Source organism: Acinonyx jubatus, chromosome B1 (genome assembly GCF_027475565.1).
Source record: "Acinonyx jubatus isolate Ajub_Pintada_27869175 chromosome B1, VMU_Ajub_asm_v1.0, whole genome shotgun sequence".
Classification (NCBI taxonomy): domain Eukaryota; kingdom Metazoa; phylum Chordata; class Mammalia; order Carnivora; family Felidae; genus Acinonyx; species Acinonyx jubatus.
The window spans coordinates 31,880,862-31,900,126 of NC_069382.1; the positions used below are offsets into that span (position 1 = coordinate 31,880,862).

At 47.5% G+C, this 19,265-nt stretch overlaps 1 protein-coding gene across 1 annotated transcript in view; it reads right to left on the reverse strand.

Moving 5' to 3' along the window:
• Nucleotides 1–19,265, reverse strand: part of DOCK5 (dedicator of cytokinesis 5) — a 218,508-nt gene that overhangs the window by 138,993 nt on the left and 60,250 nt on the right. The window lies entirely within an intron of this gene.

The window sequence follows — 19,265 nt, forward strand, 5'->3', positions numbered from 1 at the left end:
ACGCCCATCAGGCATCAAGCTGGTCATCTTGCCTAAGTAACCCCGGCTGTAAGTGGAATATATGTGTAAAGCAGCCATATACATACAGTGAGTAGATGCAAACCGTACTTAAAGCTTCAGGCATCTGCCAACAGGGTTCTAGAACCCTCTTGTAATTTGTTCCATGCGAAATCGCCCAGAAAACAGACGCACAATCTGTTCCGGGTGTACTGCAAGAAGAAAGCTGAATTTGAGCACAGGGTTAACAACATTTTCACAAGTTTCTAAGCTGTCAGCATTCAAACCTTTAAAGGATTCGGCTGTACTTTTTTTACGGGAAAGAATAGGGTCCTATGTTGTGAAAGCGTTCCAGGTTCGTATCAGGGCCCAAGGTTGGGAAAAAGATATTTGAACAGGAAACCCTGCTCCCAAGTTAGGATGCCAAAGGGCACAAGAGAGCCAGCTGCTAGAACACCAAGCCAGACATCACTGGCTGGTTTTTTCTGCCACAGGACAATGCCTTCGCCTCAGTCAATGGCTTCAGCCTCATCCTGGCGTGGGGGAGGGGCAGGCAAGCTGAGAAACAATAGTCTCTTCCAAGCACTTTTCGTCGCCCTGTGTCCTACCAAACCGAGATGGAACCGTTTGGACTTTGCTCCACTGTCAGAGAGGAATTTCTCTGTACTTCTGTAAACAGTATTTTTGTGCAGCCGTTCATCACAGAATTATGCTTTCTAAACCCGTCATTTCTGAAAGCCTTTTTTTTTTTTTTTAAACCTCCTAAATCTTCTCTAGAATTGTGGTTTGCGTCCAGCCCCCAACTAAAGGCACGAAATTATCACACTGAATTTGTAGCACGTTCATTTTGCTTGGTGTTCGGCGGCGGCACAGTACCCTCTCTCTGCAGTTTTCGTGTCACTGTCAGGACTCCGTAAGTTCACCTGCTAATACCTGCAAGGGATATAAATAAGCAAGAACACCGTTTTCCAACTGATCCCAATATTTAAGACAAGAGAAGCACAGGTAAATACGGTATGCTTTTAGGCTTCCAAATGCATCGCAATGCAAAGAGCGAAGGCTACATCAAACGAGCAGCTGTGATTCAGGAGTAAAGTGGTGAGAATCTTGGATGCTTTTTAAAATTACTTTAAAAAAAATTCCTTTTTCTTTTGACATTTATTTATTATTGAGAGATAGAGAGACACAGAGCATGAGCAGGGGAGGGGTAGAGAGAGGGAGAGACACAGAACCCGACGCAGGCTCCAGGCTCGAGTTGTCAGCACAGAGCCAGAAGCGGGGCTCGAACCCACGAACCGCGAGGACATAACCTGAGCTGAAGTTGGTCGCCTAACCAACGGAGCCACCCAGGCGCCCCTAAAATCCGGACATTATTGGGGCACCTGGGTGGCTCATTCAGTTCAGCGTCTGACTTCAGCTCAGGTCATGGTCTCGCGGTTTGTGAGTTCAAGCCCCGCATCGGGCTCTGTGTTGACAGCTCGGAGCCTGGAGCCTGCTTCGGTTTCTATGCCTCCCTCCCTCTCTCTCCCTCTGGCCTTCCCCCACTTGCACTCACTCACTCTCTCTTTCTCTCTCCAAAATAAATAAACATTAATTTTTTTTTTTAAATTAGTACATTATTAAAATGGAGAGAATGTTGAGGATGGTGAGGCCAGAGAGCTAGTCTTACCTATACGTAGGTGAAATGTCAGTCTCAAACAGTGAGTTTGCAAGCCTGTGAATACACAGAACAGATTGGTGGTTGCCCGGACGCAGGGGGTGGAGGTGAGGGCGAAATGCGTGAAGCGAGTTGAAAGGTACAAACTTCTAGTTATAAAATAATGAAGTCACGGGGATGTCATGTGCAGCAGGGCAACCATCGTTAATGATACTGTGTTGAGTATTTGAAACTTGCTGAGAGAGTAAGTCTTGAAACTTCTCATCACAAGGGAAAAGGGTTTCGCAACTACTGTGCTCATGGATGTTAACAACACTTACTGTGATGAACAGTTTGCAATAAACACAGATATGGAATTGTTATGTTGTACACCTGGAAAAAAATGTTGTGCTTCAATCACACCTCAAGAAAACAAAAGCAGGGCGGGGGGGGGGGGGGGTGAAGAGCTTCTGACAACCATGGTGAACACCAAAAGCGATTCCAGAAAGGGTGGTTCTTCCATTCGGGCACCCAGTCATTTCTGTTTTCCTGGGACTGCCCCAATCCAGGATAAAAATCCGTCCCCTCCGAAACGAACATGCCTGAGAGTTCCAAATTCCACGGGCAAAGTTGCTTCTTTTATCCCGTAGATGTATACATCATCTACGCCGATACAAAAAATAAAAATACAGAAATAAGATGACCTCATATAATGGCAGTACTGAGAAGCGTTCAAGGAGAGGAACATGGCAGGGGATGACTAGTAACATGGTACATTACTTTAGATAAGGTGATCAAGCTTTCCTTGAGAGAATCGGAATGGAACCAGTCATAAAATGGGAGAAGGCAATTAGAAGGTAGTCCGAGGGAGACATGATTCTCAACCCTGGCTGCCCATTAGATTTACCAGAGAAATTTTTAAAATGCCGATGCCTGAGCCACATCCCAAATATTCTGATTTAATTGGACGCAGGTGGGACCCAAGCCGAGCGCTTCTAAAAAGATCCTCGGGTGATGCTGATGTGCAGCCAGGATCGATCGTCAGAGCTATCACACGCCATGGAGGAACTTCGTTTGTTTTCTAAGCACAATGGGAAGCCATCGGAAGGTTCTAAATGACATCATCATGCCTTATGCTTTTAAAACATTATGCTGGCTCTCACATAAGAATGGACTGTGGGAGGTGAGACATAGTGGAAAGAGGAACATCAGGGAGGAGACTAGTAGGTAAAGTGAAAATGGGGAGAGATGAAAAGATGCTGGACCCATTTTGAATCAACAGGCGTTGCTCAGGATTTCGCTGGGAACAGCCATGACCCAAGGGATGAAAGGCAAATATTCAAGGGCATTCAAATGCTGGGTTTAAGCAACGGAGTGGCTACAATTAATTCTTCGGGATAGGGAGATTGAAAGGAGGAAAGCACTGGGGAATGGGAGGCAGATTCAGGACATGTATCTTGGCCCTTCTGCTTCCCTTCCTGAACAAGTAAACCCTGAGCCATTTCGTAGGACAGGGCAATTTAGGCATTTGCAAGGGGGGTGGGGGAGGCCATCCACACAGGGACCAGACTGGCAGGGCGTGTCAGAGCCCAGGCAGAACAAAGTACGCATCCATGGGGACTGGGGGATCTGCAAGAAGGTGAAGAGAAGGGCATCCATGCCCAGGCCGTGGGGATGGGGAATGGTGAAATGATCCGAGTTATCAGAGAGAGGATAGGCTGAGGAGAATCTCTGTGAGGGAGAAGGTGTGGTAACCGCGACAGATTATTTCCATACCGCGGAACTGATGAAATCGGTAACTATAATAATTTCCTGGGATATTAATACTGGAAGCCAGGTTTCTTACTCTGGAAGGGAGTTATAAGAAAGGGGAAAAAACTAGGATGAACTCTGAGATGCCAGAACTGGAACTGAAGGTGCCCATGTGTACGCGTGCCTTCAAAAACAGGCAGAGAGGTCAAAATCAATGGCTGTGTTAACCTGTATTTATACACTCACGCCCATTATCCCTAGCTCTGCTGGTACCTACTAGCTTCTTATTCTTACTTTTCTAACCCCGATACAGATGATCGCGAGCTCAGAAAAGAAGCTTTGGAACTGGACTGGAGAGCAACCAGTCCAGGATGAAGCAGGAAGGCAGAAGATTCCATGATGAGCAAATCCAGGAAAATGAGTGGAGCTGCAGAATCATCTCGTTTGTCTGAACATACGAGGAGGAGCTAAATACTTCTGTCAGGAAGTCTGGATCTGAAAAAGAAGCAGGTCCACAGAGCACCACGTAAAGAAGACACCTCTAGAGAAACATTATTCAAGACAGGAAATGCAATCAAAGGACATTCCACAGCATCCGCTGTTTCTCCTACATAGACCCAATCATCTAGGTAATAACTTTTTAAAAGAAATTATATTGCATTTATACTGGGAGATCTCTCTTCGGCACAGACAGGTATATGTGTGGTTGGTGGGGAGGGTAAGAGAGTTAAATCCTTATCTTCCGTAAGAAGCAGTTACGAAACAAAAATGCAAATGGAAATATCAAGTAACAGAAGCACGGTTCTTTGGAAATGAAAAAGCATATATACTACAAAAACTGGCCGAAAGAGTTGAAAGCGGAACCAGAAACCAAGAGGAGGTGTGATGGGACTGCTGTTTATCATTATAAACGTGCTAGAAACGGCCTGGCCTTTAAAATTATATGCATTTCTGACAAGGATAAAATTGAAAATTAAGGGTAAAAAGTAAAGCTGATAAGCCCTGGTCAGCCAGGACTAGGCAAAGGCAAAATTATAGGGAAAGAAAACAGAACAAGGCTGAGGGTGGCGTTGATACAGAGGGACGCTGGCGAATTTGGGGGGACGGGGGGAGGGGGTGCAGATAGGACTGTTCTGTATCTCGTGGCGGCATTTCCTGAGTGCATGCATTCGTCAAAATCTGTACTCCAAACAGGATGAATTCAACTCAGTACAAATGACGTATTTTTTAAAAATGAGAAATGACTCTCCGCCCACTAGAATGGTTAAAGTTAAAAAGACTGTACCAAGTGTTGGTACAGATAGGGGCAATCAGAATTCTCTCACATTGTGGGTAGTTTCACATCAGATTAAACATACACATGACCTATGACCTAGCAGTATCTCTACTTGGAAGTATTCACCCAAGATCAGTATACGTAAGTGACGGATCACTAAATTCCACTCCTGAAGCTAGTATTACACTGGATTAGTGTTATACTAAAACACGCATAATCCCATTTATATACAGTTGAAGAGCCGGAAAACTTACACATGGTGACCTACTTTGGAGCGGCAGTTGCTTTTTGGAGCGGGAATTGTGTGCAAGAAGGCAACAGGGTCCTCTTTGGGGCAAGGGAAACGTTCTACATCTTGACTGGGAGTATTAGGTACATGGAGTGCATTCATTCATCAACATTCATTGAACTGAATACCTAAGAGGAGTGTATTTTCCTGTATATGAATTTCACTGCAATTTTTAAGAGCCATGCAAAACTTTATACTATCAAATGAGCATTACAAAGTGAGCACCTCAATGGGGCGCCTGGGTGGCTCAGTCAGTTGAGTGTCTGACTCTGGATTTGGGCTCAGGTCATGATCTCACAGTTCATGAGTTCAGGCCCCGCACTGGGCTCTGTGCTGACAGTGTGGAGCCTGCTTGGAATTCTCTCTTTCTTCCTCTCTCTGTGCCCCTCCCCAGCTCGCTCTCTCTCTCTCTCTCTCTCTCTCTTTCTCCCAAAATAAATAAATAAACTTTATAGGAAGAAACAAACCAAAACAAAGTAAGCACCTCAAGGTGATCTAGAATTCCATGATAATGACATTGCTCCCAAATATTACTGAATATTTTTGTCCGAAAATGCCTCCGAAAGCAGTGAAGCATGTATGAAAAAAAAAATCACAGGACCATTTTTCCACCATTTTTATTTTAATTGTGCCTCCTTAAAACATCATTGATCTTCACTGCTCATTCTGTGCTCCAAGGCGAATCTGAACGAGTTTTGCAATTTCCAAAAGTTCAGCCACAGATCGGCGGTTCATCAGAGAGATGCCAAGAGAGCGAGACGTACGACGTCTCCACCCTTCCGAGTCTTGCTTTATGATGGGAAGAAAAACACAAGTACCCGTAAGCCCCAGCAAATAACCAAGTAACTGCACATGGGGCTAAATGGTATTAAGGAAGGAGAGTAATGTGGGGGAGGGATGAGTGGGGGTGGGGCTGCCTTAGAAAGTGTGGTTACAAACTCTCTTGGAGGAGCGACTGGAGCCAAGGATTTACATCACCAACGTGACCATTCATTTATTATACATAAAAACACTGGGGGCTCCTGGGTGGCTCAGTTGCTTAAGCGTGGGACTTCGGCTCAGGCCATGGTCTCGTGGTCTGTGAGTTCGCGCCCCGCGTCGCGCTCTGCGCTGACAGCTCAGACCCTGAAGCCTGCTTCAGATTCTGTGTCTCCCTCTCTCTCTGCCCCTCCCCCGCTCATGCTCTGTCTCTCTCTCTCTTAATAACAAATAAACGTTTAAAAGAAAAAAAAAAACCACTCACTGAATGCCAGCAGCCCAGACGTAGTCTTCAAGGAGGAAGGAAATAGATCCATAAACAAATCATTAAATACAAAGGGCTTCTAATGGGAAGGCTGGAAGACACTGGCACACAGAGGGAGAATTATGAATGTCCTGAAGACTCCAAAGGCAATTGCTGAGGGGGACTCAGGACTTCCTGCACCATAAAAGCATTATTTAGATGTGTAACTCATGGAGTTTTGTAAAATCTCTCATTTTGCAATCCCACAATGAACTAGCCACCGCCCCCCCCCCCCACAAGAACAGTAAAGAGTTTTTGTGTTGTAAAATATACATAAAATTTACTCTTTTAGCCATTTTGAGGTATTTGGTTCAGTGGCGCCAAGTACATTCACGATGTTGCGATAATGTTGCGATCCGCGGAATCAAAGGCCAAAAAACCAGACAGGGAGCCCTTGTTTATACATACCATGACATGGGGGAGGGGAAGGGCCAGAGATGATCCCCAGAGGGAGAGCATGTGCTAAATCCTGTTCTTTTTCCTTTAAGTGTCCCCTGGTGTGGGAGTTTGCTGGGTATATGGCACGGTTAATTAGGCCAAGGTCAAAGGTCCATCCCCTGTGGGCCAGGTAAACCTGTCCGGGTTTGCTGGCTGGTTTCCATGGCCAAAGCCTGCCCTCCCATCCCCGAGCCGATGCTCCTCAAAGAGATGGCTGAGGTCCCTCCGGGGAAGCTGGCGAGCTGGAACAGCTGGGTGCAAACTCCTCAGAGGACAGACGGATACAGCTCACTGGCGGATCCTGGTTCCTAGGCAGGCCAGAGCTCTCACTGCCGGCCAGAGCCTCCAACTGCAGGATGCGCGCTTCCCAAAGGCAATGGGCAGCTCACCAGTGCTTTTGGAAATGAGGTCAAAGGCAGAAATGAAAAGGATGCAAAGGCACTCAAAGGTGATTCAAGCCCGTTATACCTGTTTGGGAGACAAATCAGGCTTCCCAGTGAAATATCTTCGCTCACTTTTGTGCCTTTACGATGCGCAGATAGATGTTGTTAAGTCTGAGCTCCAAAGGAACTCAGAGTCCCCTGAAATTTAACACCCTTACTTAAAAAAGAGGAAACACGGGGCGCCTGGGTGGCTCAGTCGGTTAAGCGTCCGACTTCGGCTCAGGTCACGATCTCACGGTCTGTGAGTTCGAGCCCCGCGTCGGGCTCTGTGCTGATGGCTCAGAGCCTGGAGCCTGCTTCCAATTCTGTGTCTCCCTCTCTCTCTGCCCCTCCCCATTCATACTCTGTCTCTGTCTCAAAAATAAATAAAAAAATGTTTAAAAATTAAAAAAAAAAAAGAGGAAACACAAGCTAGGAATGGGAAAGGTTGTATAGAGTCAACCAGTGACTTAGAATCTAAGCTGAGAATGCAAACACAGGTCTCCTGCCGCCCGGTTCATCACTGCCTCCGTGGCCATGCAGCGGATGAACGGGATGCTTGCTCAAGGCACTGCCTCCCACGGGAAGGAAGCGTGGCCATGGAATCCAACCGGTAGAAAACCCATGCACACTAGCATGCCAAGTCAGTGGAAAAGAAAGAGATGTGGTTTCCGTCTTTCACTTTATTTCTTGAGTGAACAGGAAAGAGTCCCGTCTTTGCGGTACCTGGCACATCGCGGGCAATCCGTAACGCTTAAATGGCTTCATCAGAGAAGGTCTTGTGAGCGAGCCAGTGGTCACGGACAGAACAGATGAATGCAAGGCCAGAACCGTGCAATAAAATCTGCACCTCTAAAACCAGACCCCAAAGCGAGGTCTGAGCAAGGCGTGGGGTCCCATGCCCAACGGGCAGAGCTGGGCAGACCCTAAGCACCAGCCTGGAGGCCAGAATGTCCAGAAAAGAGGAGGCGTGGCTCCTTATGAAGACTCATCTGAAATGAAAAAGCCCGGTTCTGTGCTCACCAGGTCTGCGGGACTCCGTTTCTTCAACTGTGAAAGTAATTAGGCTTTCGTGTCTTAAATTTCCTTCCACAAAAACATTCAACTTTTTCCCCCCAGTGTGTTAGCTCATAAAATCCGAGTCCATAGCTAAGAATGCCCAAGTTTCTCCTCGTTGCCTACTAGAGATGGTAATGCCAGAGACTTCTTTCAACCAGCCAACACCTCCTGAGACAGGCAGAGGGGCCTGGTCCAAGGTGGGGGTGGGGGCAGACCCAAGCCACAGCCGGCACGACGGAGACACGAGTATCCAAACGCCCACCGCAAAAGGAGGAAACCTCCCTTGGCTTCACAGACACCCCGAAGCTCGGCGACACCGGGGGAATTCAATTTCCCCTAGTCTGATCAACATCATCGCTCAGGTTTGCCAACTCCCTCTTTCCTGGATGTCGCCTTTTCCTTCTTTCTTGTTTAAGGCAAAGCAGTCCGGCCAGCAGTCAGCAGTCTTGCCAGGAGCTCTAACTGCCGTCCTCTGTGATGTGGGTCTCTAGCTTCTCCAACTAGTTTAAGGAAGCTGAAACGACGGGATGAGGCGCAACTCACCCCGGCGCCGGGATCAGCATCAGCGCCGATTTGCGAGAGGGACGAGAGAGGGATGCAGGTTTGGGAGTGAGGAATCCACGAGAATGCAGCAAGATCTATTTAAGGAGGCCCATTTCCATAAAGACCTATGTCTGGCTCCACGGGGCTCCGAGGGGTTGGGAGACTGTGCACCCCAAACCCCGCTCTCAAAGGCTCTCTAATCTCGTCGCTGGTGGAACAGAGACATGGGTGAGGGGAAGGCACGCTTGCGTGGCCAGTTTGCCGATGATTTCTGGAAACGCAGCGCAGGCTGCTCTTTTCAGGTAACCGTCTAAGCCTACTGAGGAGGCCACCGAGGTAAAGGGCACGCATAAACGCGGCCTTACTCTCTCAGGGGAGAACAGAGGCCCCAGAAAGAGAGGAAACTCCTCCCGGGCAGAGTACCGGAAACATTCGTGTTTTAGCTTAGAGCACAAGTAGGGTGAAGGGGGCAATGCCCCCCTTGCCGATGACCCAGCAAGGTCATCGCCAATGACCCAGCGCCGTCCAGAGAGCCCCACCAGTCTGGGACACTTAGTACTAACTTGCTCCGAGTTCCTCGGCGCGATGCATCCTAAAAATGAAAGGGCAAAGCTGTACTTACAGACTCTTAAAGTGAACCGCTGGGCTCCACCTTGAGAACCCAGACAGAGGTCAGGACGTGCTGCCAGGGGTGTGATGACACTGACAGTGGCAGAAGCCAAGGCGGGGCCCAGCAGCGCTGACGGCACCGAGAGTCTCAGTAGCGGAAGATCAGCGGCAAGGCCACGAACGGGAACCACACGAAACCTTCCGAGAGCGCCCGAGCCAATGACCGCTGCGTTCGATTCTGATGCCCTCTTTACTAACACAAGCAGGAGGGTGCCATCGGGGACGCCAGTCGTCCGTTCAGTGGCAAACACATACAGGGAGGGAGACTGCTTCAGGCTGACCACTCTGCTTCTCTTGCCCCCACACCTGAGGGGGTTGGACACACTATCGGCGACGGCAGTCCAGCCCCTTTGTAATTCTGACCTCGTGTGTATGGACTGGGGGGACAGGAACCAATATCTCTGGGTGGAGATGACTGTGCTATGCTCCCCTGGAATAGACATGCCTACCTGCTCAGAGAAAGCCAGCTCCTGAAAACAGGCGGGGGGGGGGGGGAAGGAGTGGGGGGAGCAGCCGAGACACATGGGCACTGGGGGTACAGCGGGCCCAAACACACTCTGGGCTTTGAGAGCAGGGAGGTGACCACCTGGCCAGAGCAGCAGACAAGTGTGGCAGGGCCGTGGAGGGGAGGATGTTCAGGAAGGGTTCAGGGGCGCCTGGGTGACTCAGTCAGTTAAGCGTCTGACTTCGGCTCAGGTCATAATCTCACGGTTCGTGGGTTCGAGCCCCACGTGGGGCTCTGTGCTGATGGCTCGGAGCCTGGAGCCTGCTTGGGATTCTGTGCCTCCCTCTCTCTCTGCCCCTTCCCCACTCATGCTAGGTGTCTCTCTCTCTCTCTCTCTCTCTCTCTCTCTCTCTCAAAAGTAAATAAACGTGAAAAAATAATAATAAAATAAAAATTAAATTAAGAAAAAAAGAAAGAGCTCACCCCAATGCAGACACATTTGGGGTGGTGGTAAGCTGGTCTGCCAGCTACTTAAAAAGCAAAAAAGAACCTCACCCTCTTTGAAAAACTATATGTCACGTCCAAAATAGAAGAGTCATTTCCTCAAAGGCCTCGCAATGAAGAAAGAACATTCTACTTGGAATCCACAGGGCCACGGTGACAGTCACAGCTTACCACTTACTAGCCGTGTAAAGTTCCAAGCTTCTTAACCTGATTTTCACATTTATTAAACGAGCATCAGTAACTCTGCTCTCCCCGGATTGAAAGAACTAATATTCAGTACATGAAAGCCCTTAGCTCAATGCCTGGCACAGGCAGGAGACGCAAGATGCCAGACAAATCTGGCACCAAGGGTACCAGTGACATCATCCAGGGGCTATCTCCTACCTCCAGGGCCATCGTCTGGTTCCTGTGTTGATGACGCTAGACTATTTAAAGTTCTCTTTTCTTTGTTTTCTGAGGAATGTGTCTGTGCTCCCTGGAAGAAGAACTTCTCTAAATCATTCTTAAGTTCCTGACGACGAACTGAGCCGAAGCAGACGTAAGGGAGCTGGAAGCTTCACTCCAGACCCGGAGCACCTGATAGGATACGCTTGTAGTTTCCAAGATGGTAAGTTCCCTGGCCCCAAGGAAATCATGGAAAAGAGGACTTTAAGGGAAAAGTAACCAGAAAAAGTTACCGAAACAGCGCGGGTGACAGGAAAACCATACGACAATGGCTGGAATAATTGAGAAAATGGTGCTAAACAACTCAGGGTCTGAGCAGATACTGAACGCAGCCAAAAAAGAACTCAGAAGTTACCAAAATAGGGTATTTGGAGGCCTGACTTGACATTCGGTGGGCAATGAACGTGACAGGAAGACTAACAAAACAAAAAGCTCTCCTCCAACCCCCTCCCATTCTTTCAACTCCAACTCTAGTAACAGACTCTTCAATCTATATTGGTGGACACTAAACAAGTATTCAAGGTTAGAAATTTAGTGTCAGTTACTTTTGCCACCTAGAAGATGGACTACCTTGCCAGGTACAGTTGTTTAAAGTCTTAGATTCCTGGGGCGCCTGGGTGGCTCAGGCGGTTAAGCGGCCGACTTCGGCTCAGGTCATGATCTCGCGGTCCGTGAGTTCTAGCCCCACGTCGGGCTCTGTGCTGACAGCTCAGAGCCTGGAGCCTGCTTCGGATTCTGTGTCTCCCTCTCTCTGACCCTCCCCTGTTCATGCTGTGTCTCTCCCTATCTCAAAAATAAATAAATAAACGTTAAAAAAAAAAATTAAAAAAAAAAATCTTAGATTCCTATTGGCAAAGTTGAGTCCTGACGTATTTAATACTGATCAGATGACAAACGTTGGGGACACATACACAGAACATAAGGGTCGGACTGAAAATCTTTCTGTAACAAGAATCCTGCCTATCTTACTCTGTGCACAGTTCTTTGTAGCCTGAGTTCTACACGGCGGCGAGGCAAGGAAAAGAACTGAAGTTCCCACCTGCTTCTAAGACTGGTTCACGGGATTCAGGTTTTTCAGGCAGCATGTTTTCTATGACACTTTCTACTGGAGGACTCGCCTCTACGGGTTGAATAAAATGGGGCACTCCAGCACAGAGTGGGTATTTGTGATGCCCAAGTCCCCCTGTGTGCTTTTTGAGATCATAAATTGCCCTTATATTACCATGAGCAAAGTAGAGGCATACGTCAACCTTCTCTCTCCAGATATAAGCAAGAGGAGAAATATGGTTCTCGTATGTGCCCTCAATCGATCTTAAATTTGCCTCTAGGACTTTCTCCTTACGCTAATCGTTCACAGAGTCTTACCTATGCCACAATGCTTTGATGTGCTACGTTTCACAATGGAGAAGAGACACCTAAGGCATTTTTGGTAAAAGTTATACACCAAATAATGCGAATGGCCCAGCATTCAGAAGTGCGAAGAGAGCCATGCGTGGTTACGTGTCCGTGTGGGATGGAAGGAGCCTGCTCACTACTTTGCCACCTTCTCGACCCCTGGATCCCAGCAAGATCCCTTGGAGATGGAAATTAATGGCACGCCAAAAGCTCAGGAGACCATTCCTCCAGAGCATTCCCCAAAACACTTTTGCTTTCAGGCTGGGCTTGCCTCTTCAGCTGCATCACGACAACGTAACTGAACGAAGGCACCGCTCGGAAAAAAGTCCTGACCCCTATGCTAGAAGGTGCCGCGTCCTACCTCCTAATATACCAGTAACCTAAATTTTAAGGATGGCATTTTACAAGCACATCCAAATATGCTTCTGAAAGAAGAAAAGGCACTCTCCGTTTGCTAAGATTAAATCTGAAACTTCTCACCGGTTCTACTCTTAATTAGTTTTTCTTGTAAACACACTCCCGCCGCCACATCCATCTTTTGGGAAAACACGTCTCAGGAACACATGTCCCCAGGAGTAGTAGCTGACAGGCAGGACTGAAGGTAAAGGTCAGACAGATGTGGGAAATGACCGGCACACTCGACAAGGCCTAATTTGCTTCCCAGGCTGATGCCAAAACGTTTGCACGCAGTCCTTATCATAAAATCCAAGCCGTTGGGCTCGCTGCCAGTGATGTGTGTGAAAGGCAGTGGTTTTTAACCCTAGAACATGGTGAAGCCACGGATTCTGAGTTACAGTATACTTTCAATGATCTTGCCCCGCCGGGTGACAAAAGCAAATGAAAGTTACAAACACATCAGACGCCTTATTTCAGCTTCTACCCAGTAGCATTTTCTACATGCTGGTAAGAACTGAGTGTTTACGAATTAATCTCAGTTTGCTTTTGTCTCTTACTCGTCTGTGATCATTGCGCAAAGCTGACTACATGGAGAAGAAAACACGAAGAGGTACAACAGGGGCATGTCAAGGCTACCGGGCTGTACAGGACGGGAAGGTGTGACAATCCTTCTTCCTGAATCAGACATTCTGAAAGAGCTCAGTAAGACCTTACGGTATCAGATGATCCAATACGGGTCCACTTAGCACATCTCAGAAAGGTGCTTATTTTTTTTTTTTTTTCAATGTTTATTTATTTTTGGGACAGAGAGAGACAGAGCATGAACGGGGGAGGGGCAGAGAGAGAGGGAGACACAGCATCGGAAACAGGCTCCAGGCTCTGAGCCATCAGCCCAGAGCCTGACGCGGGGCTCGAACTCACGGACCGCGAGATCGTGACCTGGCTGAAGTCGGACGCTTAACCGGCTGCGCCACCCAGGCACCCCAGAAAGGTGCTTATTAAACCTCTGCTGGAAAAAAGTTCTTTTTTATGTTCCTGTTAGAGTTTTGTCAGCCAAGGAACCAAAATTCACTGCCATGGAACTCTACCTATCTGCCAGGATACTGCCCGCTATACTTACTCACAAAAAAAATCCTGCTTTAGGGGCGCCTGGGTGGCTCAGTCAGTGAAGCATCCGACTCTTGATTTTGGCTCAGGTCGTGATCTCACGAGTGTGAGATCAAGCCCTGTGTCAGGCTCCACACTCGGCAATGGAGTCTGCTTGGGATTCTCTCTCTCTCTCTCTCCCTCCCTCTCTCCCTCCCTCCCTCCCTCCCTCTTTCTCTGCCCCTCCCCTGCTCACTCCCTCTCTTTCAAGATAAATAAATAAACTTTAGAAAAAGCCTGCTTTATAAAGATAAGATTCAAGATACATACAGCTGAAGTCATAATCCATATGAATTCCTTCTATTGTAAGGGAATGGATTTCTCGATAAAGGTGCATTTCAAAACCGGACTCATTCTATACACAAGAAATAACATGGGTACATTGGGACTGCCTATATATACACAAATGCTTCTTTTTATTTCAACTTTTCAAGATTGCCTGTTTCCTCTGGTTCCAACGCAATCGTTTGTGCTATGCTTTGGGCCGCTACGCGTTACACTAAAACTGTACAAAGCTTTGTGCTGTACTTGCTTCCGTAGAGTTTGGAACGCCTTTGAGACATTATCTCATTTTGTTATGGCCAATTGTGTTATGCTTACCCTCAGAAATCACTGTTAACACCAGCCACCCTCTCTCCTGAGCTCGTGAGTGGTTTATGGGGCTGAGAACGAATCAATCAATGCATATGAATCAAATGCAGGAAACCAGTACTCATTGTTGGAACAACAGACCCTGGGCATTGAGTCACTTATGACTGGAATTTGGTTGGTCACAGGAGAGGAGAGCTTAATGGTAACAAGAATGCTGTAACCTGATTTTTCAAAGCACTTTCATTTAATCACTTTCAATTCAAGGAGTGACCCGATTTTAGATGCAATGACCGTGACACAAGAAGAGTTTAAGTGTCCTGCCCAGGATGGTCAACCTAGAGAGGGACAAAATCATCTGATCTAAAGCAGTACTTTCTGCCTTCTCCCCTCTCCCTCGCCATCACCCACGTCTACTTCTGGTCCCGGTAGTATCATCCTTTTTCCCCTCACAGCACTTCGAAGTACCTGAATTGTTTTGTTTACTCACTCTGCTCTCTTGTTTTTGTCTATCCCTCGAATGAAGACCCTGTGAGCACAGGAACCTTGCTGTTTTGTCACTCAGGTGACCTCAGTGCCTAGGGCATCTCTCGCGTTCAATAAACGTGCCTAGCACAGAATACGAGCACCGCCACTTGCTCAGCAAGTTCTTTTGAGTGAAGAAATGACCACAACTGGAATCTCCAGAGAGCAGCGCGAGAGGGAACAGCCACCTCGCTACCAAATCCCTGGCCTGGCTACAGAAGCGAAGATATGGCGATGACTACAGGCCGGGCTGATACCAAAGATGAAGAGAGGCGAGGCCACTGGCTTCAGTCCTCGAGGGACCTCGTTCCCTGAAAAAGTCTCTGAAGGAACGCAATTCTTGGGGGCCGCTACAACACGAGCAGTACACACGGCCGGTTCTCCGTGCCTGCGCCCATTTTTAGTAGCAAATGAAGTTCAGGAGCAAGGTGACAGAAAGCAGTGAGTGATAAGCGATAGCAGGGCACTCGTTTGGGCTGTGGTCTGGGGGCAAAACTCAAGTAATCAGACTGGCACTTCCCCAAAAGGAAAAGTTATTATATGACCCAGCAATTCCACTCCTAGGAACATACCTAGGAACAAGAGAACTAAAAACATACGTCCACACGGAAACCTATACGTAAAGGGTTATAGCAACATTGCTCTTAACAGGTGAAAAGCGTAAACAACGTAAATGTCCATCACCGGATGAATGGATAGATGAAATGTGATGTAGGCATACAATGAATATTATCGAGCCGTAAAAAGATAGGAAGTACCGATACCCGCTGCAACAACGACGAGCCTTAAAACCACTGCACTCAGCTAGTCACAAAGGGCCCCATGTTATATGAACGGTCTAGACGGGGCAAATCTCCTGAGACAGACACGAGGTTGGTGGTTGCTTGGAGCTGGGGGATAATGGCCACCAAACGGGTACAGGGATTCTCTCTGGGTTCATGAAAACGTTCTGCAAGTAGACAGTGATGACGCTTGCCCTTTAAAGCACAAGGATTGCCCGTTTAAGGACTGTATCCTTTAAATGGGTAAACGGTATGGTATTTGAAATAGATCTCAACGCAGCGGTTATTAAAAACAAAGACAACAAAACTCATGCAATAACCAAATCCTTCTGCAGTCTGCTGCGGATGGGGGCAATGTTGGAGCCTCCCATATTTCCCTCATAAAAGGAGAGCAACTCTGCCTATGATACCTGGGGTTTTGTGGAGGTGACTGCCACCCTCTCTTACTCGCCATGCTAGCTTGCCTTGCTCCGTCAGGCGTGCTTTGGTCCTGTCTTTTGTCTTCATTCCTTTAACGGACTTCTGCAGAACACCTACTATGTGCCAGGTGCTGTGCAAGGCGCCGGCCCTACAGACGCAAGACGAGCTGGCTTTGCCTTCAAGAAGCTACCACTTTCATAATTATTCATGCGACCACAGGCCAGGAAACAGCAAAAGGAAGAGCCGTGAGTGGTTTTCGGTGATGGGTTGTGGGCAGAAAAGAATTTTCCGTAGCTGGGCTCCAGAAAGGTAGACTCGTGTCCATACCAGAAAAAGCACACACAGGTCTGGTGTGCGACTATCTCAAAGGCAGGGTGGGGCGGAGTGTGCAGGAGGAGGGGGAGCCCCAGCAGCCAAATCAGACAGGAAGCTGGAAGACACAAAACCCCTCAGGCCATGAAATAGTGCCAGCATTAGCCTTAAATTCCATCTGGCAGTACTCTGGGCGTTTCCATCTTGTTTATTTATTTTTTTTTTTTTTAAAGGAAAGAGGAGATGGGGGAGGAGGGAGAGAACTTAAGTTATTACTCAGCATTTCCACCCTGTTTAATGTTTGCAAAGTACTCCTGCACTCACTTAGTCCTGAACTGCCTGAAATAATAAAGGAATTTGAGAACCCAGCCAAGAACTCGAAGTACTTAGGAGACATAAGAACCTATCACTGCATCTGGCAAGGTGGGCACTATTAAAAAAAAAAAAAAAAAAAAAATTAATCCCAGGGGCCCCTGGGTGGCTCAGTCGGTTAAGCAAGCGTCTGACTTCGGCTCAGGTCACGATCTCGCGGTTGGTGAGTTCGAGCCCCGCCTCGGGCTCTGTGCCAACAGCTCCGGGCCTGGAGCCTGCTTTGGATTCTGTGTCTCCCTCTCTCTCTGCCCCTCCCCTGCTCATGCTCTGTCGCTGTCTCAAAAATAGATAAAACATTTTTTAAAAATTAAAAAAAAAATTAATCCCCTAAAATGAGCACTATATAAAGACATAATCCAATACGATAATCTCCGTAAAACCGACATGCCTCTTGGTGGTGGTAAAGGAACTCCGTAAGCTCACGTTCTAAGTCTGCCCATTCATACCTTGACACACACCAGGTTTCAAATGGGCACGGACATCCTTTTTTGACGTGAAAGAGCCCTGCGGCACCCCAAATATTTTATGGTAGCAGTTAACAAGAACATCAGCTTCCTGCGGTCAGGACTGGAGCACTGGGGCCATCATACTCAAGACGCAGCATCGATGAAGTGACAGGTATTTGTGTGACTGCCTATCAGCTGGGCCAGCGCCAGCGAGCTCCAAAACACCAGGAGCACTGTGGCTTTTGGCCTCAAGCTCCAGAAGGTGCTTGAAATGGAGGTGCTCGTGGATCTGGATTATGTTTCAATCCAACCAAGCTCAGTGACCTCCTCGGCTGGCTCCAGAGGAGTACTACCTTGAGGAATGTCCATGGGTCAACTGGGAAACCACTCGGTAAAGACAGAGCACAAATTTAAAAGGACCATTATATGAATCCTAGGAGGACAGAGTGCTTCAATGAGCGATTCCAAAAAACTATGTTCGGGTCACGTAACGATGAAGAGAGAGCGTTGCAAGTGTATTCAAAAGACATCACCTACTTTATTTCCAATCAACTCTCCGCTCTTCCCTCCTACACTCCACAGGACACTTGGAAAAACTTGACAAAACCCACCACATGCACACATACTGCAACTCTACTACGGTCAAGCGGGAATTACCAGGTCGAGATCTGAAAGAGATCAAACCTTAGAGAGACGAGGCCAGCGTGTGAGGCTCCTCTCTTCTTGGGGCAACTGCCGAATTAAGAAAAGTTTCCTGAATGGCCGAGCAGCGTTTCTGATGGCCTGGTGGGTCCAGGAGAACAAAAATGGGGAGTCCTAGACCGCCAATGAGTTGGCTGTAATTTCAGACAAACTAGACTAAGGAAAAAAGCAATCCTACAGACAAAACTAACGGTAAAAAGATTTAATAAACAGGAATTAAAAGTTCAAACTGTTTAGAGGCGCCTGGGTAGCTCAGTCAGTTGAGCGTCCAACTCTTGATTTCAGCTCGGGTCATGATCCCAGGGTCGTGGGATTGAGCCCTGCATCAGCCTCCACACTGAGGGTAGAGCCTGTTTAAGATTCATTCTCTTTCTCTCTTTCTCTCTCATTCCCCTCCACCCCCTGTTCTCGGCCCCTCTCCCCTGCTTGCACTCTCTCTAAAAAAATTTTTAAAGTGCAAACTGTTTCAGTATAACAATTCTAAAATTGTACGTACCTAAAAATAGGTCTGAAAATATATAAGGCAAAAAACTGACATCACCGTAAATCATCATCATTGCCATAAACTGTAAGCATGGTGAAAGACTGAACACTGTCCTCTGATGGAAAATGGAGGAAAACAATGATGTACAGCAAATTTGAAAAAAAAATGATAAAGAAATAAGAATCTAACTATCATCCACAGATGGTCCTAACATACATTCTTTTCAAGCCTATACGGAAGAGTTTCCAAAGCCAAACACATGCCTTCTGCCTGTACAATGCAAAAACGTGTAACACAGATACTAGCTAGAATGGATAAATCTGGCCCCTGACAAAGAAGTATGACCTAGTAAGGCCTGAGGGGACTGTGGTTTCAACAAGCAAAGCAGTCTTGAGATCAGACAGTAAGTAGATTGTCCCTTGTGTCTTGGTGATTTAGGGACAACATGGAACCGATGTTGGGCTGGACCTGAGATGGCGAGGATGAAAAGAGCAAAGAGAGGGGGGTGTGGGGAGAGTCTGCACGGCCCTCTCCCCCTTCTCCCTGCCCCTGGGAGCTGCATGGCTGTGCTTTGAGCTGTGTGGAAGGGAGAGGAAACCCTGGCCGCCTGCCTAAACATAAAGGGAGGCAGCAGGGATAATAGAGTCTTCTTCTATGCAATCAGGCAGAATGACTTAGCTTTTCTATGGCCAAACCCTGCTTCCTTTTCCCCTGGCTTCCCAGCTTTTCTCCCCCCCATTCTAGGCAAGTGCATTAGATTCCTAATGGCCACCTTTGCTATTCCGCCATCACAAGCATTTACGTGGATGAGGGCAAGTGTGGACCCTGAAAATCTAGAGATCCTGATTCTAAGAAGCTTCACCCTCTGAGAAAAGTCTTCCTTGCTGCCCACCTTCTTCCTGCCTTACTCTTCAGAGGGAATCAACGGGCCCTGAAAATTG